The following is a 22,325-nucleotide window of genomic DNA, read 5'->3' as shown; positions in this document are numbered from 1 at the left end:
GAGATGGAACAGGGGTTAAGGATAGCAAAGCACTAATGCCTTACGATGCTGAATGGAGAATTTCAGAGCAGACTGCAGAGAGGAAATAGTTGGGACGTAATTTTAACAGAAATGGGAAGTTCACTTTAATGCCATAGAAGGTTAAGTAGTTACATCACCCAGACACCCTCTCAACGTTTAAAAGTTCCTAGGTGCAATGCATGACAAAAAAAGGCAGGCATGATCAAAAGCCTCACAGAAGAGCCATTTTCTTTAGCCAATACTGTAGTTCATTTGTAAACACTGTAATTAAGGGCTCTGGAGAAAACGGCTGAGGAACACTCTACTGAGTTTGGAACAAGCCCACTCCATTCGAGTCACACATGCGGGAAACGCACACATCAGATCTTCAGTCCTTTCTGGGCATTGCACAGAACCAGCCTATCACACCGGAGCCATTTGGCTGCCTATGAAAAGTACAGGGCTGGGGACATCTGGAACGCAGAAAACACTGGCGCGATTCTTTGCAAGCTACGCCATCAGTGGGGTCAGGCGCCCGGTGCAAAGCAAAAAGGCCTCCTTTGTTCTCATGCTAGTTAAACATGAGCTGCTTGTTCAGGGGGCTTTTAGATGCTTCAATCTTTAATCAACAGGCCTGTTCGATGCAATAGAGACTCATCCACTTTTACACAGCAGCTATGGCAATAGTTAAGGGCTATTGTTTCAAAGGTCTGTTGGTCTCCATCCCTAGGCAAGGAGGAACTTCTGCTAAAGAGCAGAGAAGGATGGGGCTGCTGCAACCTTAGTTTTGTATTATTTTTATACCTTATGCTTCCCTGAGTCAGTTCCCTTACAAAATTAAAACCCAAACCAAAACTAGTCATGCGTTGAGTAGGTACTTGAAGTTTAAAATGTGGTTAAAGTTTTTCCCAATGATTGAAAAGCTAGACACTATTGAAAATGCTAGACACTATTGAAAGCTAGACACTATTTTATTTCCCAGGCTACATCTAGGAGCAACCGAACAACAGTGGAGACCCATACACAGTGAGTAAGCCTACTACAATCACATATATCCTAAGCAATGCCACAGGTCTCTGAGTTATTATGCTTTGTAACATTATGGCTATGGGACTTTACGAGTGTGTCCATACAGGTATAAATGATAACAATTCTCAGCAGAATGATTATAAAGATATTTATGAAAAATACAACATATTTCTTGGAATAAAGAGGCAAAATTCTTGAGCAGCCTGGTAAACTGTTAATACAGATCCAGGCAAAGATTGGTAAGGTTCACGGAAACCGAGACAAGCCAACTTGTTTCAATAAGAATGAAAACCCTGTACTTTTTATTTGCACCATAAGGCCTCCTTTTAATTGTAGTCAAATACCTCCCTTTTAATTGTAGTCAAATACCTCTCGGTGGCTATGACTAACAAACTAAAAGTGGAAGCTCCTAAGGCTACAAACAGACCGCCTTATTTAATAAACCAGATTGTGTACGACAGGCTCCAAGTTTTCTTTCTGAACATAAGAATGTTAGCTAGAATGGCTTACAAAATAAACAAATCAGAAAGAGTTAGACTGCCAATTAGAAAAAGCACATACGGTTGTGAAATTTGTTATTTCTTCATAAGGCAACCAATACCATCAAATTCTCCAGTACTATGAAACTACATAGAATCAAAAATGCAACATATGTTAAATCCATCTGATCAGTTGCCTTTTCTCTTAGAATAAGTTTTCCTATATAATTATAATGTAGTAATGTATGATTCATTTCTTACAGGGGTGAAATTAGGCACATCCATCTTTAATCAACAGGTCTGTTTAAATCGCTCATCCTCTTTTATACAACAGTTGCATGATGCTCTCTTAGTGAATAGCTTAGAGGCAATGCTTCAAAAGTCCATTGGCCTCCCTTCCCAGGTAAGCAAACACTTTTGTCTGTGTCAAAGTAGGATGAGGATCAGGGGACGGGAGCGGTTGACTAAAGGAAAGGAGATTGCACCCTTCGTTTGTAACCTACCCAGGATAATACAAGTTTGTCAACAACAAAGGCATATGTCTGGGCTGTTCCTCTGACAAGGGTCCCTTTGTGTATGTGCGTGTGTGTTAGGAATATAGGCAGGAGAACATCTAAGCCACACAAAAGAAGCCCCTAAATTCCTCTTCAAATCATGCCCTCTTCTACTTCTGCTGTGTCTTTTAGTTTCCCCCCAGACCCTCTGCATTAGGACTTAACACCAGAACACCTCTGTTTGCAGTAATTTCTCATTATTTAATGCTGTAAAGCACCTAGATTTGCAGCTGGTCTAAAACTAAAATGTAAAGTGTTATATACAAACAAAAATAATTCTTTAGGTCCCCCTGAATGAAACGATAAACAAAAACAAAAAACCAACCAATATATTTGTTCCTTTGGAGGTCCTGCTATAAAATATCTCCAAACACAGAATCCCCCAATGGTTTTGTTAATCTTATTTTATTTATCATTTCTGAAGACCATTGTACGTGAGGAAATAACACCTCAAAGTGGGAAAACGTTTCTGTACGACAAACACTTGGCCGTGCTAAAGCATGACAACTAACAGAATGGCGACCCACAAACCTGTTTCACTAAAAAAAGATTTCAGTCAATTATCACTATTGCCCTTCAGTCCAGGACAGTTCTCTTATCCCAGGCCCTGTTCTACATGTTAAACTTGTAAGTTCATTTGATACAGTTTTTAATCTTATGTTTAGCAAAAGAACATGGAAAAAGGTGCCCATTTTAAACTGGGGGTGAGGAGTCAGTAAAGGAGGGGGGCAGAATGGGTGTAGGCTGCAGGGCAGGGGTTTCCACCCTTTTCAAGTGAAAGCCCCACTAGTTAACAGTAGGTAAAACATGCCTCCCCCCACCCCCCAACCCGGCCACAAACACATATAATGATAACAACACCACCACTAAATTCCATAAATAATAATCAATGACTCTTTCCTGAGTAAGCAGCTACGCCTTCCCTGGCACAGCTGCCACCGCACCCCCAGTGTGGCCCCCCCCTCTTCCTGTCCCTGATGGACTGAAGGGAATGGAGGCGGTGGGCGCTGGCTGGGACTGCTCCAGGGCCCCACCGGCACAGGGCTGGGGGCGCTGCTCCCCAGCTCTGGCCAGCGCGGGGCTTGAGGATGCTGCCCCCGACCGGCGTGGGGCTCAGAGGGCTAAATGACCTCAATATTACTGAAGCCTCACAGCCCCTTGAATCTTTTTTTTAAACTCTGACATTCTTCCTCTCTCGCTCAAATCTGCTTTATTTTGTAAATTATTTAAGAAGGGCTTAAGCTCTGTTGACTAAACTTTATTGAAAATGTGTAAAAGCCTCTTTTCTTCTGAAAATCTCTGAGCCTTAACATGTGCAAACACACACACATAAGTAGTCAAAGAATCATAGAAGATTAGGGATGGAAGGGACCTCAGGAGGCCACCTAGTCCAGCCCCCTGCTCAGAGCAGGACCAACCCCAACTAAATCATCCCAGTCTGGCCTTAAAAACCTCTAAGGATGGAGATTCCATCCTCTCCCTAGGTAACCCATTCCAGTGCTTCACCACCCTGCTAGTGAAAAACTTTTTCTTAATATCCAAACTAGACCTGCCCAACTGCAACTTGAGACCATTGCTCCTTGTTCTGTCATCTGCCACCACTGAGAAGAGCCTAGCTCCATCCTCCCTGGAACCCCCTTTCAGGTAGTAGAAGACTACTGTCAATGCCCCCCCACAGTCCCCCACTCTTCTCTTCTGCAGACAAAACAAGTCTAGTTCCCTCAGCCTCTCCTCCTAAGTCTTGTACTCCAGCCCCTTAATCATTTTCAATGCCCTCCGCTGGACTCTCTCCAACTTGTCCACATCCTTCCTGTAGTGGTTGGCTCAAAACTGGACACTATACTCCAGATGTGGCCTCACCAGTGCCAAGCCAGGGGAATAATCACTTCCCTCAATCTGCTGGCAATGCTCCTACTATTGCAGCCCAATATGCTATTAGCCTTCTTGGCAACAAGGGCACACTGCTGACTCATATCCAGCTTTTTGCCCACTGGAACCCCCAGGTCCCTTCCTTCAGCACTGCTGCCTCGCCCATCGGTCCCCAGTCTGTAGCAGCGCATGAGATTCTTCCATCCTAAGTGCAGGACTCTCCACATGTCCTTGTTAAACCTCATCAGATTTCTTTTGACCCAATTCTCCGATTTGGCTAGGACTCTCTGTATCCTACCCTCCAGCGTATCTACCGCTCCCCCTAGCTTAGTGTCATCTGTGAACTTGCTGAGGGTGCAATCCACCCCAGCATCCAGATCATTAATGAAGATGTTGAACAAAACCGGCCCCCAGGACTGACCCCTGGAGCACTCCACTTGATACTGGATGCCAACTAGACATGGAGCCATTGATCATTACCCGTTAAGCCCAAAGATCTAGCCAGCTCTCTATCCACCTTATAGTCCATTCATCCAACCCATACTTCTTTGACTTGCTGGCAAGAATACCGTGGGAGACCGTATCAAAAGTTTTGCTAAAGTCAAGGTATATTCTAATATAATCCTAACTGACCCCATAATGAAAAACAAACATTTAAAAAATTAAAATGTCCCCATGCAAAAAGTGTACACGTCCAAAAATGAGACCAGAGGGCAGGGCAAAGCAAAAGAGGGGGCATGGAAACTAGTCAAAACTGTTTGAGAAGGAAAGGGATAGAGTTCTTCACTACTTCCTCGCATCAGTTTGAGATTTGCTCGTACCCCCATCTCCTCCTTCCTATACAAAGTTACCATGATGAGGAGCATATTAAAAACTTTTACCTTAGTCCAGACTAGCATAGACTTAGCTGCCAGACAAAAACATCAGTGACGCTGGTATGGGAGTTACCCCCATCTTCATGCTACAGTTTGGAAACATTTACACACCTAAGATGCTGCAATTTGGGGAACTGTGTCCCAACATTAATTTAGGCTCTGGCTTCACTTCAGAGAGCTCTCCTGTCAACTTAATTACTCCAGTCCTTGCGAGCAGTGGTAGTTATGTTAGTTGCACCTAGTCAAACACAAATTGCTAATAAATTCAACAAAAAGCCTGCAGTGCCAATTAACTTGAGTAAATAATCATCTGTTATCAAAAGGGTGAGTCCTGTTTATCACTTGACAATACCATCGCCCGCCCAACTTGGGGCCATTTTTTATTCTTCCCTATTTGGCTCTCTCAGATATACTTTTGTGGCTTCCACCCCTGGCGCATCTGAGCACCTCACAATCTTTAAATGTCTTTCTCCACACAACAGCCCTTGTGACAGGGAAGTGCTATTATCCCCCTTGTACAGATGGGGAGCTGAGGCAGAGGCTAAGTGGCAGAAGCAGGAATAGAACCCAAGTTTCTTGAGGGCCAGGCTAGCACTCTAGTCACTGGGCCATGCTTCCTCCTGCCCTGCACACACAGGCTGTGTCCAAACCCTGATGTTTCTGCCTCCATAAACTCTCTCAGAGACGTATCCTTTTCTCTGTCCAGACAGCCAAAGCCCTCCATCATCTCCTCACAATCAAGGCAACCTCCTCCTTTCAGCCTCCCTGACATCCACATCGTCCCCCACCTCTCCAATTATTTTTAAAAAGGCACCATAAAGAAAAAGGGTGAGTTCTGAAGAGGGTGGATGATGATTATTATGCATCACAATTAAAAGATGTGATCAGTTGGGTTAACTAGAGGCCATCCAAACATTGAGTTAAACTCGAACAACACTTGAGCCCAAGTCTAGCTATTGATAGTAATTGTTGGGTTAAAAAAAAATTGAGGTCACCAAAAATAAAGTCACCTATTCACCCAGACCACCTCAGCAGCTTCGGACAAATTTTCTTGTCACTAAGGCTCTCTCCCTTGGCTACTTTCATTAATAATCAGGAATTTATCCCTAGGAAATATCAAAGTGACTAGTCATTATGGGCAAGAGCAGAGATTACCCAATTCCAACAGCTCTTCCTGGTTCCTGACTTGAAATCAGTCCAAGAGATATGTCACAATGTAAACAAAGATGCCGTATTTTCAATATTGACAAGTCAAGCATTTTATTTTTGAGATCTGGATCTGAGGCTGCTCTAGCTAGGGCCTGATCTACATCGCTGGCGAAATTCGGCGGCAGTTGATGGGAATTACACAAGCTCTATCGACTTCATAACTTCCCAATAGTGCGCCGTCTTCACTGCGCTGCACCGACGGGAAATGCGTACCCACCGACACAGTGCTACGCTTTTTGGAGAGCAGGTTTTAGACCCACTCAACAAACTGACGGTGAATTTGCCACCGTCAGTGTAGACATACCCCTGATCTTTCACCATGTTAGAGAAGTTGACACAGGAGCAAGCTGGAACAAAAGGTTTAATTTGTAAGATATAGGCAATCTCGACTGAAAGAAATGTTGATAAGAAAACAACTCAGATGAAAAGATGGAAGAGGGATGTGGACAAAGAAATTGATCTGGATGAGTGGGTCTCTATATGGCAAAGGGGATATACGTTTTCAATTTGTGTAACTCAAAGAAAAAGTTTATAAATTACTCTATAGGTAGCATTTGACTCCAGTTAAGATCCATCTTATTTTTGCTAGTAGGGAGACTGTTGGAGGGGTTAAGGGGAAAAGGGGAACATATTTGCATGTGTGGCAGTTGTAACCAGGAATATAGATGGTTTGGGGTGGGAATTGTTAAAGAGATTCATTTCATGACAAAATGTCAGATTCCCAGAGATCTCCTAACTGCCGTACTACATTTTAAACAAAACAACAAATGAATTTCTTTTTTTAAGTGTTGCCACCTAGGCTCTGTATTGCACGTTACTGGGAAAATGTGATGACTCCTTCAATCAGCCTGTGGTATAGTAAAATATGGACTGTCCTTGTGACAGAGAAGCTTTCTCAACAAGTGAGTTCACAAGAGAAGCGCCAAAATGAAGATAAATATTTAGACGTTTGGTTACCCTTTTTAGCATACTCAAAGATGGGGGGGCTCCCCAGCCAGCAAGCCAGAACCTTTTGGCCAGGTTCTTTTAATATTAACTTGTTCCTGAGTAAGTCATGTTAAGACGTAGCATGTTAATGTTTTATTGTAACTTTATCTTAATATCTCCCTTGCTGTCACTCCAACCACATCACCTCCACCCCTAACATCTCCCTGACTTCCTCCATTCCACCACCTCGGGCTTCTTGCCTGAACTTCACCAACTTTCACAGCTTGGCCCCTCTCCTATTCATCTCCTCCCGCTTCTCGGGCAGAACTCTGCGTGCTCTCCTACACTGACCCTCACTACTGGAGAACCGGCCCTGAGCCATTCCGCAAAGCCACCCTCGTCCGCTCCTTCAGATCCGGTCTACAGATCCAACTCTGCACCGCCGTCTCTGAGAGACCAGTCCCTTCCTGACGGCTCAGCTGAGGGGTAGGTGAGCTGAGCGGACGCATGCCACTGATAACTGTTTTTACAAGCAAATCTATATATGTCTATTACATTCAAAGACCAGCCTTCAAAGAACATTATTAGGGTTGCAAAGTCAGGCACTCAAAAGCTAGGAAATATCAGAAGCGAGGCCGTCCATTGAGACTGTCTTTAATTACATGATCACAGACCATTCTTCCACATGACACCTGCCTCCCTCAGTGCCCAGGACGAACTCACCCCAGGGATGAGCCAGGCCCATCCGATGAAGGAAGCTGTTGTCTATAGGACCGCTGCCTCACATGTTGAGGAAGATGGAAAGTGCGTAATGAATAAGGCAAGGAGGGGAAGAGAATGGATGGTCTCTTGGCTAAGGAAAGTGACTGCTGCCTGGAAAACTAGACTCTATCTCTGCCTCTACCATGCAGATCCTGTGTGACGCTGTGCGAGTAACACAAACCAAAGTTTTCACAGGCCACTTGTGTGCTCCTCATCTATTGGGTGCGCAGCGTGAGCCGCTTGTGGTCTGAACTGCAGATGTGCTGAGAGCTCAAAACGGTGGTAAATGGGAGCTCTGCTCTGAAGTGCTGTAAAATCTAAGTACTCGCTTCTCGCACTGGGCACCCAAGACTAGATGACACGACAATTTTGGCTTCAATCTCTGGGCCTCAGTGCCCATGTTTAAAATGCAGATAACGCCACCTCCCCCTCTGAAAGATAGTTCCTTACAAACATTGAACTGGCTTCAATTCATTAATGAGCGCACCACAGGAAAGCCCAGGAGGAAATGAATAATTCTGTATTCAAGGCAGGGTTTGGATGGTGAGCAGTAAATAATGCATGGAGCCACACAGTGAATGAGGAGGATAAAAAGAAATATAAATCGCTACCTAGTCAGTGAGCACCATCCATCCCGTACAGTGAAGGAAGCAGAGGACCCGTGGGGGGAAATAGTATGCAATCATGTAATTAAAACTGCATGATCCTGCATACACGCAAGGGGGCCAAATTAAGGCAGCGCAGGCAACCTTAATTTTGGAATATAACTTTTCAGAGATTGACTTTGCAACCTAAACATTCTTTTAACATACTTTTATTACATACAAAAACTGACTGACTGATCTGGGTGACCTTCCACACGTCTCTTCATCACTCCGTGCCTCAGTTTCCCCCGGTGTGTTTCAGGGATGATGATGTTTACTTCCTTTGTAAAGCCCGCTGAGATCCAGGGATAAGAGCTAAGTATCATCATCATCATTATTAGAGAAAGTGTTGGATCAACATACTCCTGTTTGGGAGTGAAAGCACAGACTAAGTCCTGGTCTGCATGAGGAAATTAGGTCACTCAGAGGGGTGAAAAATCCAGACCCATGAGCAACGCAGGTAAACCGACCTTAACCCTGGTGTAGAGAGCGCTAGGTTGATGGGAGAATTCTCGTCGACCTAACTCCTGCCTCTCGGTGAGGAGGAGTACACCTCTGCCGATAGCGTAGGCAGCTTCTTCAGTGAAGCATCTGAAGTGCGGACAAGCGCTTGGTAGCTGACGCACAAGACCAGGCAAAGTCATTTAGTCTCTGTATCTCATTCACTTGCTCATTTGTAAAATGGGGAGAACACAAGCCTCCTATGGAGAATTGTGAGGCTTGGGTCATTCATCTCTGTAGAATGAAGACATGACAGACTCTTCCCACTTTCCTTCCTTCTCCCCACCCCCCACTGGATCAAAAGCTTTACATTCCTGGAAACTCTAAATGGAAGAATCATGTCAAAAGCACATCTGACATGAGCCCCTTAAGTCAATGGAGCTAGAAGCAGGGCTGAATTTGGCCCATGAAGTTTGAATTCTCCTTGTACATACTGTGCCTGCACTCAGAGACTGAATAATGCAGCTGCTGCTTCTGGAGGGTTTTAAAGCCTCTGCCTGGAGTGGGAAATGGGATCAATCTGCACTTAGCAATTCACAACAGCTACAAGTGCTGCCCAGGGAAAGTCCTGGCTTACAGATCCCAGCTAGGAACGCCCTCCACCCCCAGCATTTCATGCTCCGTGAGACCAAGTGTCAAGCCTCCTTCTTATATTAGTGAGCTGCACCCACCTGCCCTATCTGGTCAAAATAAATCACTTTAAAAGAGCATTCCTGGGCAACGTGCCATGAATATCTCCTGCCGTAAAATAACCCCACCTGGATGCCTCAGCCGTTCCGGCTAGGGTAAGAAGCAGAAAGACAGAAATCTCAGCAAATAGTGCAGTCCCCTGTATTTCCAACCCAATTTTCACATCAAGGGGTTCAGGAAACAGCTTAATATCGGAACAGCTCCTTCCCTCCGCAGAACTCAAGACAGCTCACAAACACGAGCTGGTTTACGCCGCACAATCCTCACTTTTAAAATGGGGAAATTGGGCGAAGTCGCGTCACGTCTGTGCCTCAAAGCCGTGCAGGGGGCCAGGGCCCCAGTCCTTCACCTCTCCCCGGCCGTCTTCTCTCACTGCTGTATCCTGCCGCCTGAAGGTGGAATCCAGCAGCAATGTCCTCAGCGGGCCTCCAGTCAAAGCCGTATTCAGAGACCACATGCATCGCCATCGCCTCGCGAGAACCACAGGGGCGACTGCGCTGGCGGCTCTGGCTACTGAGCTGTTGGTCACCTGCCCAGCCATCAGCAGCATCTTGCCATAAAGCATTTGAGAGGGACAGCATGTCCCAAGAGAATCAGTCTTCAGGGGGCTAGACACTGAAGCAACATCAGCTATTACTACCACTCAGAGATCGGGCAAGCAAAGGGTTACTCACCACCTGCTGCAGGTGCTGCTTCCCCCCCAGAGATCCCTCAGCAGAGCAGGTGATTTTCCCTCTGGCAGCCTAGAGGGAGAGTGGATTCAAAGGGTCAGGCTGGGACAGCTCCGATCTGGGAAGCGAGACACACCCGCCACCACAAAACCTGTAGAGATGGCAGAGACCTATTTGGGCAAGTAGCCTAGGGGCCAACGCAGGATGGTTCTTTACTGGACTGGACATTTTCCAGAGCTCTGCCCAGCTGGGGTGTAAATGCCCCCAGAGGACAGGGCATTCACTCAGGAGCCCACGCCACGGCCTCGTACATCTCACTGTCCCTGTGCAGTCTGAGGGCAGGGAAAGTCGCCAAGAGGAGCGAGGGGCATATGCTGCGGCACCTACTAGTGCCGTAATGGAGTAATCCTGCCCCTCCACAGGGCAGCCCCGGGGGATGGAGAGTGAGGAAAAATCCTAGAACCAAACCACAGAATGGGAATAATGTGCAGGGACCGGTTTTACACAGCAACTGCCAGGAGGAGCCAGTCAGCCAGCCACTCCACTGCTTCGCGGACTCCCCCCTTCCCTCAGCGGAGGGCATGGGGCCAACAGGTGTGTGGAACATACAAACCTCTCCAAAGAGCAGCTGGAGGGAGACGCGGGGGATTGGCCATGGGATACAAAGTCATTTCCCTAATGGGCTACCAGCTCCAACACAACCCAGCCCAGCACTGTCTTTGTTCTGGGTCTGTACAGCACCTAGCACAATGGCCTCATGTTCCATGGCTTGGGATCCTAGCCACTGCTGCAATACACATAATACTAATATTACACCCGGAGACGCAAATTAAGAGGACATGGAAAGTACCAGAATTAGACATCCACAGACCCAGGACAGGCCAGGGACAGGGAGCTCTCCAGGCGAGAGATCTCGCAGGGACTCTGTCCCCTTGGCTTTGTGCTTCATGTCTCACAGCACCGCTGTAGGAGAAGGAAACATGGCACTGGTGAAGAAGAGAGTTCCAGCTGGTGTCTTGCCCTCCCCTCAGCCACCGTCTGGATCAAGCCACAATCCTCTTCCAGCAGTAACCACGAGGCAGCCACCGTCTCCAGGGAGAGATGGGCCTGGAGTCCTGGGCAGGGAAACCCAGCTGCGCTTAAAAGCAAAACCAGGAAACGCAACTCAGAACTGAACGCGGCTCAGGGAACTAATCTCCTTACAACGGCCACAATTAACGGTTGTTTTATTAGCAGCTTAACTGTCCCTGCCTGGGCGTTAGGCTGTTAAATTTGGCTCTCAAAAAGGGAGAAAGATCTGCAGGCCAAAGTCCAAAACAAACAAACATTTGGTGGCATTTCCTAGAGCAATGAGTAAACTAAAGGGTTGAGAGGAAGGCAGAGGATGAGAGTCCTGCTAGACTCCAGGAACTCAGTGCCACCGCTCCTTTGACAGGGAGCAGACAGAGAGCTGTGGATGCAGAAATTCATCATCCACTTCATTACACACAAAACCTAGCTGGTAACCACAGGGCCTGGACCGGATCCCCGTCCGGAGGAGACACAACAGCGCTGACAGCGAGCATATTTCAGGCTGGTACGTACGTCTCCTGTGGCCTGTAGGGCTCCCAAGGGAACGCCAGGATTAGGGGAGCCACACATGGCGTGCAAGATCAGGACCAGGAATGGCTAAGCGCTTCGTTCCATGTCTTCAGTCGGCAAAAATGTATCTTGTGGTGTTCTGCTCACAGACCGTAGCACACTGTAGGGGCAGAGGCCCAGCTGCTGTAAATAGGAGGAGTTCCACTGAAGTTTACCGAGCCTTGGTACTTATTCCATTTGGCTCCCATTACCACAGCATCCGAGTGCCACACAGTCTGTCCTGTATTTAGCCTCACAACACCTCTGGCAAGATAGGACCTTGCTATTATCCCCTCTTTACAGATGGGGAATTCAGGCAGGGAGAAACTAAGGGTGTGTCTACACAGCAACTAGACATCTGCGGGGCTGGCCCGTGCTAACTGATTCGGACTCACGGGGCTGTCTCACTGCTGTGTAGACATCTGGGCTCAGGCTGGAGCCCGGGACCTAGAACTCTGCAGGGTGGAATCTGAGCACCGAAGTCTACACAGCAATGAAACAGCCTGGCAGTCCGAGCCCAACTTGGCTGGCATGGGCCAGCCAGGGGTTTTTCTTTGCTGTGTAGACAGACCCGAAGTGGCTTGCCCAAGATCACAGAGAGAGCATGTGACAGAGCAACCAATTGAACTCAGATCTCCTGAATTATCAGTTAGTGCCTTACAAAATCAGAAAGATGGTCTGATTGCTAATTCAACTGGCTGGAGATCAAATTCACAGAGCGCAGGGACAACAAGGAGTTTGCACATTAGGGTTAAAAACCTCTGATCTGGAGAGTACAGCCCCGAGGGCGGGTTAACAGGAGATGGAGACTAATCTCTAGGGAGTTCAGGTCCATAATAGCTTGGGGGTAAATGACCTTTACCACCATCCAATGTGCTGTTTGAGGGGCCTGAGTCAAATGAGTTTAAGAGGGCTCAGTCTAGTTCCGGGGAGAGCTGGGGGAAAAAATGATTTTTTGATTTTTGCAGTTTTTTCTTTTTAATTTCTTCAAAAATCTCCATTGTCCGCTGAAAAACCAAACCAGGAACATTTCCGGTTTTGGCTTTCTGGGTTCCTTCTCCTCTCATCCTTTTCTTCCCATCTTTTCCAGCGGCAAAATGGAGAAGACGACAAAACAAACACTTGTCTGGGCTTTTTTAAAAAAAAAAAAAAAATCTATCTGTTATTTCGTTTTTCAGCAAAAAACCAGAAGATTTCAAACAAAATAAAAAAGTTTCCTTTATTCGGAAAGAGGCTGCGTGATGTCAAAAAATATCTGAGCAAAGCACAGCAGCTCCGGCTCCTAGGGGCCAGGTATCCACGCCGTATCTGGAAGGCTCAAGAGGCAGGCCGAGTTATATTGAGGAGTAAATTCCACTCTCACTCCCACAGGAGCTCCAGAAATAGCTGGGGCACACTGCAGTGGAGGGTGGGGGCAGCTTGTCCTGGCTGTACCACTCCTCTGGCTTTGGCTCTTCAGTGCTTCTTCAGCAAAGGCAGGCAGATCTTTATTAAGCATGCAAGAGGCCAATGTTATATGTGGAAGCTCTCTCAAAACTCGATCTTTTCTCTTCTCAGAAGAAGGCTGCTATTCGACTGGTTAGTGCACTAGCCTACAAACTGGAAGATGCAGGTTCAATTTCCTGCTCTGTCACTGACTTCCTCTGTGACCTTGTACAAGTCACTTAGTCTCTCTGTGGCTCAGTTCCCCATCTGTACAAAGGGGACAACTGCATGGCCCTGCCTCACAGGGATGCTGTGAAGATTATGTAAAAATCCGACTGTGATGAGGGCCATATAAATTGAGTTGATTAGGAATTCAGGAATTTCTCAACAAAACAAACAGTTTCTTATCAGAAAAGGCTGATTTGTTGAAATCAAAACTTTTTGCAGTGTTGACACTTTATTCAGGGAGGTTTCTCATGTTCAGTAAGCAATTTAAAATCCAAAACAGGGAGAGACCACCCCAGAATGGCCAAGACCCTGGTTGTTAGGGCACTCACGTGGGATATCCCGGGTGTCCTATGTAGCAGGCGAGGAACCCAACCACTAGGTTTTCTGGGGGTGGCACTGTGTTCTCGCTTGCTCTCTTTCTTTAAAAAAATAAATTCAAAAGATTTAACCCTGATGCAGAACAAGAAATTCTTCAAAATCTCAAATGCTGCAGGACAGAAACACAATTTCCTGCCTAACTGTACCTAGGATAGATTTCTAGGACCTAGACTTTTCATGCCAGGTTTGGATCACTACATGCCGCTTTGGTATTTTCCCATTCTCAGCTGGTGGAATACCCATCCCCACCGCAGATCAGAGAACAAAGAAGCTTTAAAGCATTAACACATACTAGTTTCTCAATTCCCAGCCTCTGCCAACCCACAAACAAACTCCTGCATGGGCTGTTAAATTGCTTAATCTCACTGATGTCAAATAAGAGACAGAGAGTAACACCTCCTGTTGATTACATGCATGAGAGCTCTCACACGGAAATCAATTTCACAGCATGCTTCCTGCATGTCACCATATTAATTCTGTTGTGGCGCTAGCAGAAGCCACTTGGGAGCTCAGAATGTGAAATGGCAACTGGGTCAGTACAATGCAGGGGAGTGATTTGTGGGAGATGAGGATACAGCAGGCCAATGGACTGGAGAGACCCATAAGACAGGTCATGGCTCCCTCTGTGCCTCAGTTTCCCCTCACATCTCTAAGATGGGGATAATATTTGCCTTCTACACACAGCTCAATCAGAGCTAGTGAGGGTATGTCTACCGGAGCTGGAAATTACTCCTTCACTGTAAATACCCTCAGATCCAGGGCGCAGGAGCCAAAATCTGCTCCTTCTGGAGCATTATCAGAAGAATTCCGACCCATCACACCCATGAAAACCCAGTGAAGGTAATGAGGGCAGCACCAGAACCACTGAAGTCAATGACTGACTGAAGTTGGAATGCCAGCAGTCACTAGCCGTCTGTCTACTCTAGCGCTCCACCTGTTGTTATCCCCAGCGGAGCTGCATTGATGATATAGCAGTGGTGGAAGATTTTCCCCAAAAAGCTCTGGGGAGACAAAGCTGTAGCATTCCTCGTTCCTCGGCCAGAACTCAAAACACTGGAGGAAGGGGCACAGTGCAAACTAAGACCTTTCGGCTCTCTTAACAACACCTCATACACCCTGGGGGAAGGCTGCCATGGTTAGCACGTAGGACAGTTTCCCACAAAGTGCAATGTGAGCAGGCTAAGGAGTAATCCGGTCAAAACTTGCATTTTTAGAGCACTTTTCCTCCCCCAGGATTTCAGAGGCACTTTAGAGGAGGGATATCTGCCACCATTGGAATGCAGCCCCCTCTGGGGCAGAGCACAGCAGCTGATTAAACAGTGCCCAGCAACCATCATAAAAAATAATTTACAGGAAATGATTTCATTGAAATTTTCCATAGGAAAAAGGTCCACTTCAATCACGTTTTTCATGTTAACATTCTGAAACAAAACGAAACCGTTTGTGTCAAAATGTCGATTCAAACCAAAACATTTCAGTTCAAACTGACGTTCTGACCTTGCCAGAAACACCGACATTTTTTGTTCCACAAAAATTCTGATCTCTAAACTTCTCATTCCGAATTGTGACAAAACCAGGTATCAGAACAACAGAATTTCCCCTGGGACGGACCTAGCTGGTTTTCCAAGCAGCTCCAACAGATCCACACATATTTTTAGGACAGGAAGAGAATGGTTTCTCACCGAAACCACAGAGAAAAATTTACTAAGACAGGGCAGAAATACAAAATCGGAATTTGACCAGAGCACTGAGGCTATCACCTCTTGGCCTTTAAAGATCCCACAGGTGGCTAGGACTTTGGTTTTATGACTCATTTGTAAGAGGAACCTCCACAAATAAACAAGCCACCAGACAGAGCCTGGAGATTCCTTAGGGGGTTCTGCAGAAAGAGTGTGAATGCACTTCCTTTAACCGCTTCAGCACAGCAACTCCCCTCCTCACGTAGGGGAAATAAGAAAACAGAGGAGAAACAGCACATCTAGTTGGTTTGCCCTAGTAACCTTCCTGCCTCCTGTCTGCCCCCAGCTTGTTTGGTGCACCGAATAAGAGCTGACTGATGCTATGGTTCCGGAGCCAAAGCCCCAGCACGCAGACAGCAGTACTTCTGCTGCTGGTGTCATGGGGGGGGAAACTGCAACACGACTCGCTATCGGCCCCCATGTCCTTTCATAGCCTTGGTTCACCTTCCTCAAAGCTCCACACCAGCTGCTCTGCTGGGTTTGTATCATCTGTGCCCAGCTCTCAGGCTCCCTCTATCATTCATGCCCTTGCATCCCTTGTACGTCCGCCCGCCCTCCACCCCCAGAGGTGCTGGAGCTCCACAGAGATCAAGAGTCACCAGAAGAGAATGGGTTCCTGGGAGCCGGGCGTGGTTGCAGGCATAAGTTCACAGGAGGGGCATGTGCCAGCAATCCTGTGCCCTCCACATTTGGATCCTGCACCATAGAGCTCAGGGAGGCCTCATGCATGAGGAAAGAGGAGGACCGATACCAAGGAGCATTTACTCTCTTTCCCCAGGCGCTTCCACCCCACTGGGGAGAAAGCAGGCCACGCTGAGCAGAAAATGTTACAGCCCAGCTATTATAGCAGGACGCCTGGGTTCTTCTCCCAGAGGCCCACTGTGCAACCTTGGGTCTGGCTTCCAGAGGTCTTCAGCTAGGAGCTGTGGGTGCTCAATGTCCCCGGAGAGCAGGCCACGCACCTGTCTGCCTCGGTTTCCCCCACTGTCAAATGAGCCTTACAAAAGTTCTTCAGGCAATAAGCGCAAAGGTTAGTTAAACAATGGGGAGGGGAATCAAGCTGCCCCCCTGATATTTTATTTTAAGGTGAATTTTGTGCTGGTGAAAGGCGGCCCATTGACAGACCTGGCAGCCTTGAACCCCTCTCCTTATCCTCAGGACAGTAGGGCAGCCGAGGAAGCTTCCACCGCAGCGCCCTCCCGATACACTTTGGTCATCTTTTAAAGTGAGATCCCTGCACCAGAAGCAGTTCAGTCTCCACAGCCCCTTCATTCCCTGGCCTCAGCTGAAACACCCTCAGTACCCGTGGAGATGGCGGCTTGTAGGGAGTGGACCCGGGCCATGAGTGACTGAGGCTGGTGACTGGCTCGGAGTTTGCCTGGGATGTTTGCATGCAACCTCCACGAGTCTCTCTCACCCTTCAGTGGCCTGAACAGAGCAGAAGTCCAGATGTTACTGACACCTGATGGGGGAGGGCTACATAAGTAGCCTACTAAGAGTTAAGAGCACAAGGTGCATTCTCCACTATTACATGCACGTGGTTAGCAGCCGTGCACACGCATGTCCGTCCCCCACAGATCAGTAGAAAGGGAGCAGCTGACCCCCACGGGAAAAGGGCGCTTGAATTTAGCCTGGAGTTAGACAATGCATGGAAGTGCATACTCGGATTCATAGTTTATAAAGCGAGAAGGCGCAACTGTGATCATCTAGTCTGACCTCCTGGATAACACAGGCCACAGGACTTCCCTGAGTCAACTCCTGTTGAATGAGAACAGATCTCTGAAAAACATCCAATCTTCATTAAAAAATTGCCAGTGCTGGAGAATCCACCATGCGCCTTGGTCATTTGTTCCAACGGTTAATGACCCTCACTGTGAAAATTTACATCTTATGTCCAGTCTGAATTTGTCCAGCTTCAACCTGCAGCCATTGGATCTTGTTACATCTTTGTCTGCTAGATTGAGGAGGCCCCTATTACAAGATTTCTGTTCCCTGTGAAGACACTTCCAGACTGATGGAATCACCCCTTAACATTCCCTTTGTTAAGCTTAGCAGACTGAGCTCCTTGAGGCTTTCACGAAGGCATAAGGCACTATGGAGATGGCCTTGACTGGACGAAGAATGAGAAGAACGGCTTGGGAAGAAAGCCCGAAGGACAACACCCTTCAGAGTAAAACACATGCATGTAAAGCCAGGCTAACACAGACTCAGCTTTATGTCTTCCCCTTGGACCTCGTCCCACTCTATTCCCCTCTCTGCTCCTCTCACTCATTTGTTTATTGTATTTACTTCCGCTTAAATAACGGGAGAGAGGCATATCCCAGGCTCTCGGCTTCGGAACAGGCCATTAACTATGCAATGAAATCTTACCAGCATTACAGTGATCAGCTCAGCGGGAACCCAGCCAGCCAGCTGCCTACAATTACTCCTTTCTACCCTTCATCCCTGTGGGAGCACATCTTCAACCCTCTCCCAGATCCCTGGCAAACAGCCTGGAAGGTCAGCAGACTTGGGCTATTTCAGACCAACGGAAGAGCAAGTTCCAGAGTCCCAACCCCACGCAGAGAAATCCCTGCCAGCCACCACTCTCTTTTATAATGAGGGGGTTCTAACTTGAGAACCCCTGCAGGCTGGCAGCACGGCACACAGAGAGAGGCAGTACCTCCGGCAGGCTGGCCCCAACACTTTACAAAGGAGGCAGGCAGTGTTGTCTCTATTTTACAGAAGGGGAAAAATGAGGCATAGAGCGGTAAGGTGACTTGCCCAAGGTCACCCAGCAAGCCAGTGGCAAAGCTGGAATTCAAGCCCAGATCTCCTGAGTCCCAGTCCAGTGCTCTATCCACTAAGCAACACTGCACTGTAAAGACAGGACTGTCAACTCACTTGCATCTAGGAGCTGTTAATTCACCATCAGCCTGATTGGGAGGGTAAGCAGGACACACACTTGGTCCCCATCCTAAGAGGACGGGGGGGTGGAGGGCAGGCTAAAAAGGAAGGGAACAGACAGCATAATGCTGGGAAGGAGGAGAGCAGGGGGAGACAAAAAGGAGTGTAGACGGCAGGTAAATCGAGACACGATAGGTCAGCAAAGTGCCTTAGACATAGGGTTTTAGGAGAGGGAGAAAGCCAAGAGGAAAGGTTTCAGAGAAATTAAACCAAATGAAACGGAGCCCAGAGTATTGCTGAAGACAAGGTGCAACGAGATACAGAAGAGAGCAGGCTACAGCAAAAGTGGCTTGGAACTTTACAGACCCCTGGTTTCCTCCGGCATTTCCACTCTGCTTTCATGAGGATTTGATTTCCCAAAACAGACAGGGAACGGGCCACCCCCACAGCTACCCTCACTCCCTGCAAGTCCAATCCCCTTTGGGTGCTGCAGGCTTAGTGGTGATGACAACTCCCATGATTTTATCATGCGTCTCGAGATAGTCGGTGTTCTGCTTAAAGCTCCCTGCTGGAGACAGGCACAGATGGGAAAAATTCAGCTTCGATTTAGTAAATAAATAAAAATCCACCCTTCACGGCTGCAGAGAAAAGCTTCAAACTCTGAAGCCTCTGAAGGCTCAAAACCCAGAACTTCTAAATATCTCCTGATTTGGGGCACTTGGGGTTGGAAGGACTGCAGGGCATACTCCTTTTCTGACTTGCCCTGTCTATCTTTACCCGCCCTCCTCCTTCCCTCTGCCCATCCTCTACCACCCACCTGACCGAAGGCGAGAGGTCTAGGAGACCGTGGGCTCTCCCATCCTACACGTGGAACGCCCCCCAGATTTGAGCAACACCGTCCAAAAAGCAGTTACTGGATGAGACAAGCCTGAAAGAAGACGGGACAGGACGACGCAGCAGGCGTTTGCAGTCCCAGCACAGCACCTAGCCACGGCAAGCAGATGCGCACACCACGCTCAGCTGAACAATTCAGAGCTAAGCAAGCACACTGCCAAAGAAGACATCCAACGGCAAGAAATTTGCAACAGCGGTTTCAAATACCGCCAGCACGGGCAGAGACAGAGAAGCCCAGTGCCGAGCGCCACAGAATCAGCCTTTGTTTACAGCACAGGAGATCCCGCTTTCTTAGCGGGCCCTGCTGCCCGCTGCAGTATCCGGTTCCAGCTCTTTGGAGCAATTGCAGAGCAAGAAGAGCGTAACAGCTCTTCAATGCAGCAGGCAGTGAATGCAGCAGGCAGTGAAGCCGGATTTCCTTTGTCCATTTGCTCCCAGCCCCTACACAGAGCCCCTGGGCACAGCACTGCATTTCCTCCATTCATGCATTCCTTTTTATTATTTCCTTGTTTGGGGTCTCCCTGTGTGGATAGGATTTCCCATCTGTCTGCACCTGCAGAAGGAGCATGTTACAGCTGATTAACTGGAGCCCTCATGCATCAGGTGGAATGAGAGGACTCCCCCCCCCCCCCCCCACTCCAGTTCCTAGTGGACGTGTCCGCATCACAATTGTTCCCAAAGGCAGGCCAAGCCCAGTTGGGCTATCCAGACGCCTTCCCTGAGGGTGGCTCCGTTAAAGCCTGCCCTGCCATTGCCCACACTCTACCTGCTCTGTGGATGCAGAGCAGCTGTCGGTCCCGAGGGTTGTCACCAGCCACTTTGAACAGTCACGCATGGATGTTAAAAAAAAAAAAAAAAAAAAGAATGCCCCAAACCAACGTGCCCGTGACAACCAATTGGTATTTGCCATACATGCCCTAAGCCAGAACTAAACAAGGAGCGATGTGTATCGAGGAGACGGGACGCTTAATTTAATGTGGTAGCAAAAATAAGCCTGTTTGCCTGAGATAGGGAGGAGCTGATGAGGAAGAATCAAATTAGCATGGATAAATGACACGTTCATGTGACAAACGTCACCGGGGTGGAAACAGGAGGCCAGGAGCAGCCTCTGAGATAGCCAAAACAAGCCTAGGAGAAGAGCGCAGAGCTCTCAGGTTTCAGCTCAGCACAGATTTGAATGGAGAGAACAGCACAGTAAATCTAGGGCACATCTGTACAGCAATGGGAACTTGAGTGGTCCCCAGCCAGAATTACTGTTAAAGGAACCATACACCAAAACATCCTGATACATGGGGTCAGCCATAGGGGACCAGGGTATGGGGTCCGGCGAATGTGATTGTAGAGTTTGACAGCAGCCAGATCAGCAGAATGGAAATGAAACCTTATTGCGGGCCCAGGAACAAACCATCCTGATGTGCAGAAAGAATAGCAAATATGGCAGGCGCCCAGCTTGGCTTAACACAGAAATCTTCGGTGAGCTTAAACACAAAAAGGGAGCTTACAAGAAGTGGAAGCTTGGACAGATGAGTAGGGAGGAGTAGAAAAATATTGTTCAAGCATGCAGTGGTGAAATCAGGAAGGCCAAAAGCACAACTGGAGTTGCAGCTAGCAAGGGATGTGAAGAAGGGTTTCTACAGGTATGTTAGCAACAAGAAGGAGGTCAGGGAAGGTGTGGGCCCCTTACTGAATGAGGGAGGCAACCTACCGACAGATGATGTGGAAAAAGCTGAAGTACTCAAGGCTTCTTTTGCCTCTGTCTTCATAGAGAAGGTCAGTTTCCAGACTACTGCACGGGGCAGGACAGAATGGGGAGGACGTGAGCAGCCCTCAATGCTGAAAGAACAGGTTCAGGACTATTTAGAAAGGCTGGACATGCACAAGTCCATAGGGCTGGATGCAATGCATCCGAGGGTGTTCAGGGAGTTGATTGATGTGAGTGCAGAGCCATTGGCCATTATCTTTGAAGACTTGTGGCGATCAGTGGGAGATCGCAGACGATTGGAAAAAGACAAATCTAGTGCCCATCTTCAAAAAAGGGAAGGAGGAAGACCCGGGGAACTACAGACCAGTCAGCCTCACTTCAGACCCCGGAAAAATCATGGAACAGGTCCTCAAGGAATCCATTTTGAGGCACTTGGAAGAGAGGAAGGTGATCAGGACCAATCAGCATGGATTCACCAAGGGCCAGTCATGTCTGACCAACCTGATTGCCTTCTATGATGAGATGACTGGCTCTGTGGATGTGAGGAAAGCAGTGGCCGTGAAATACCTTAACTTTAGCAAAGCTTTTGACACAGTTTCTGACAGCATATTTGCCAGCAAGTTAAAGTATGGGTTGGATGAATGGACTATAAGGTTGACAGAGAGCTGGTTAGATCATTGGGCTCAACGGGTACTGATCAACGGCCCGATGTGTAGCTGGCAGCCGGTACAAGCCGAGCGCCCCAGGGGTCGATTCTGGGGCCAGTTTTGTTCAACATCTTCATTAACGGTCTTTGATGATGGGGTGGATTGCATCCTCAGCAAATTCGCAAATGACACTAAGCTGGGGGGAGTGGTAGATACACTGTAGGGACAGGAAACAGAGTGACCTAGACAAATTGGAGGATTGGGCCAAAAGAAGGACAAATGCAGACAGACGGAAGAGTCCCATGCACTGCTACAGACTGGGAACCGACTGGCTAGGCGGCAGTTTTGCAGAAAAGAAACTGGGATTACAGTGAACAAGAAGCTGGATATGAGTCAGCAGTGTGCCCTTGTTGCTAAGAAGGCTAATGGCATGTTGGGCTGCATTAGTAGCAGCATTGCCAGCAGATCGAGGGAAGTGATTATTTCCCTCTATTTGGCTCTGATGAGGTCACATCTGCAGTATTGTGTCCAGTTTTGGGCCCCCCACCACAAAAACGATGTGGACAAATTGGAGGGAGTCCAGAGGAGGACAACAA

At 47.8% G+C, this 22,325-nt stretch overlaps 1 protein-coding gene and 1 pseudogene across 1 annotated transcript in view; both read right to left on the bottom strand.

Moving 5' to 3' along the window:
* ST3GAL4 (ST3 beta-galactoside alpha-2,3-sialyltransferase 4) overlaps positions 1–22,325 on the bottom strand; it is a 151,871-nt gene that overhangs the window by 102,262 nt on the left and 27,284 nt on the right. The window lies entirely within an intron of this gene.
* Positions 990–1,693, bottom strand: LOC137165531 (sphingosine 1-phosphate receptor 3-like; annotated as a pseudogene).

The sequence above is a fragment of the Emydura macquarii genome, unplaced genomic scaffold, assembly GCF_026122565.2.
Source record: "Emydura macquarii macquarii isolate MOO-44397 ecotype Brisbane River unplaced genomic scaffold, CSIRO-AGI_Emac_v2 contig_312, whole genome shotgun sequence".
NCBI classification, from domain to species: Eukaryota; Metazoa; Chordata; order Testudines; family Chelidae; genus Emydura; species Emydura macquarii.
The sequence above is the reverse complement of the archived record's forward strand: the minus strand, read 5'-3'. Positions and strand labels throughout refer to the sequence as shown.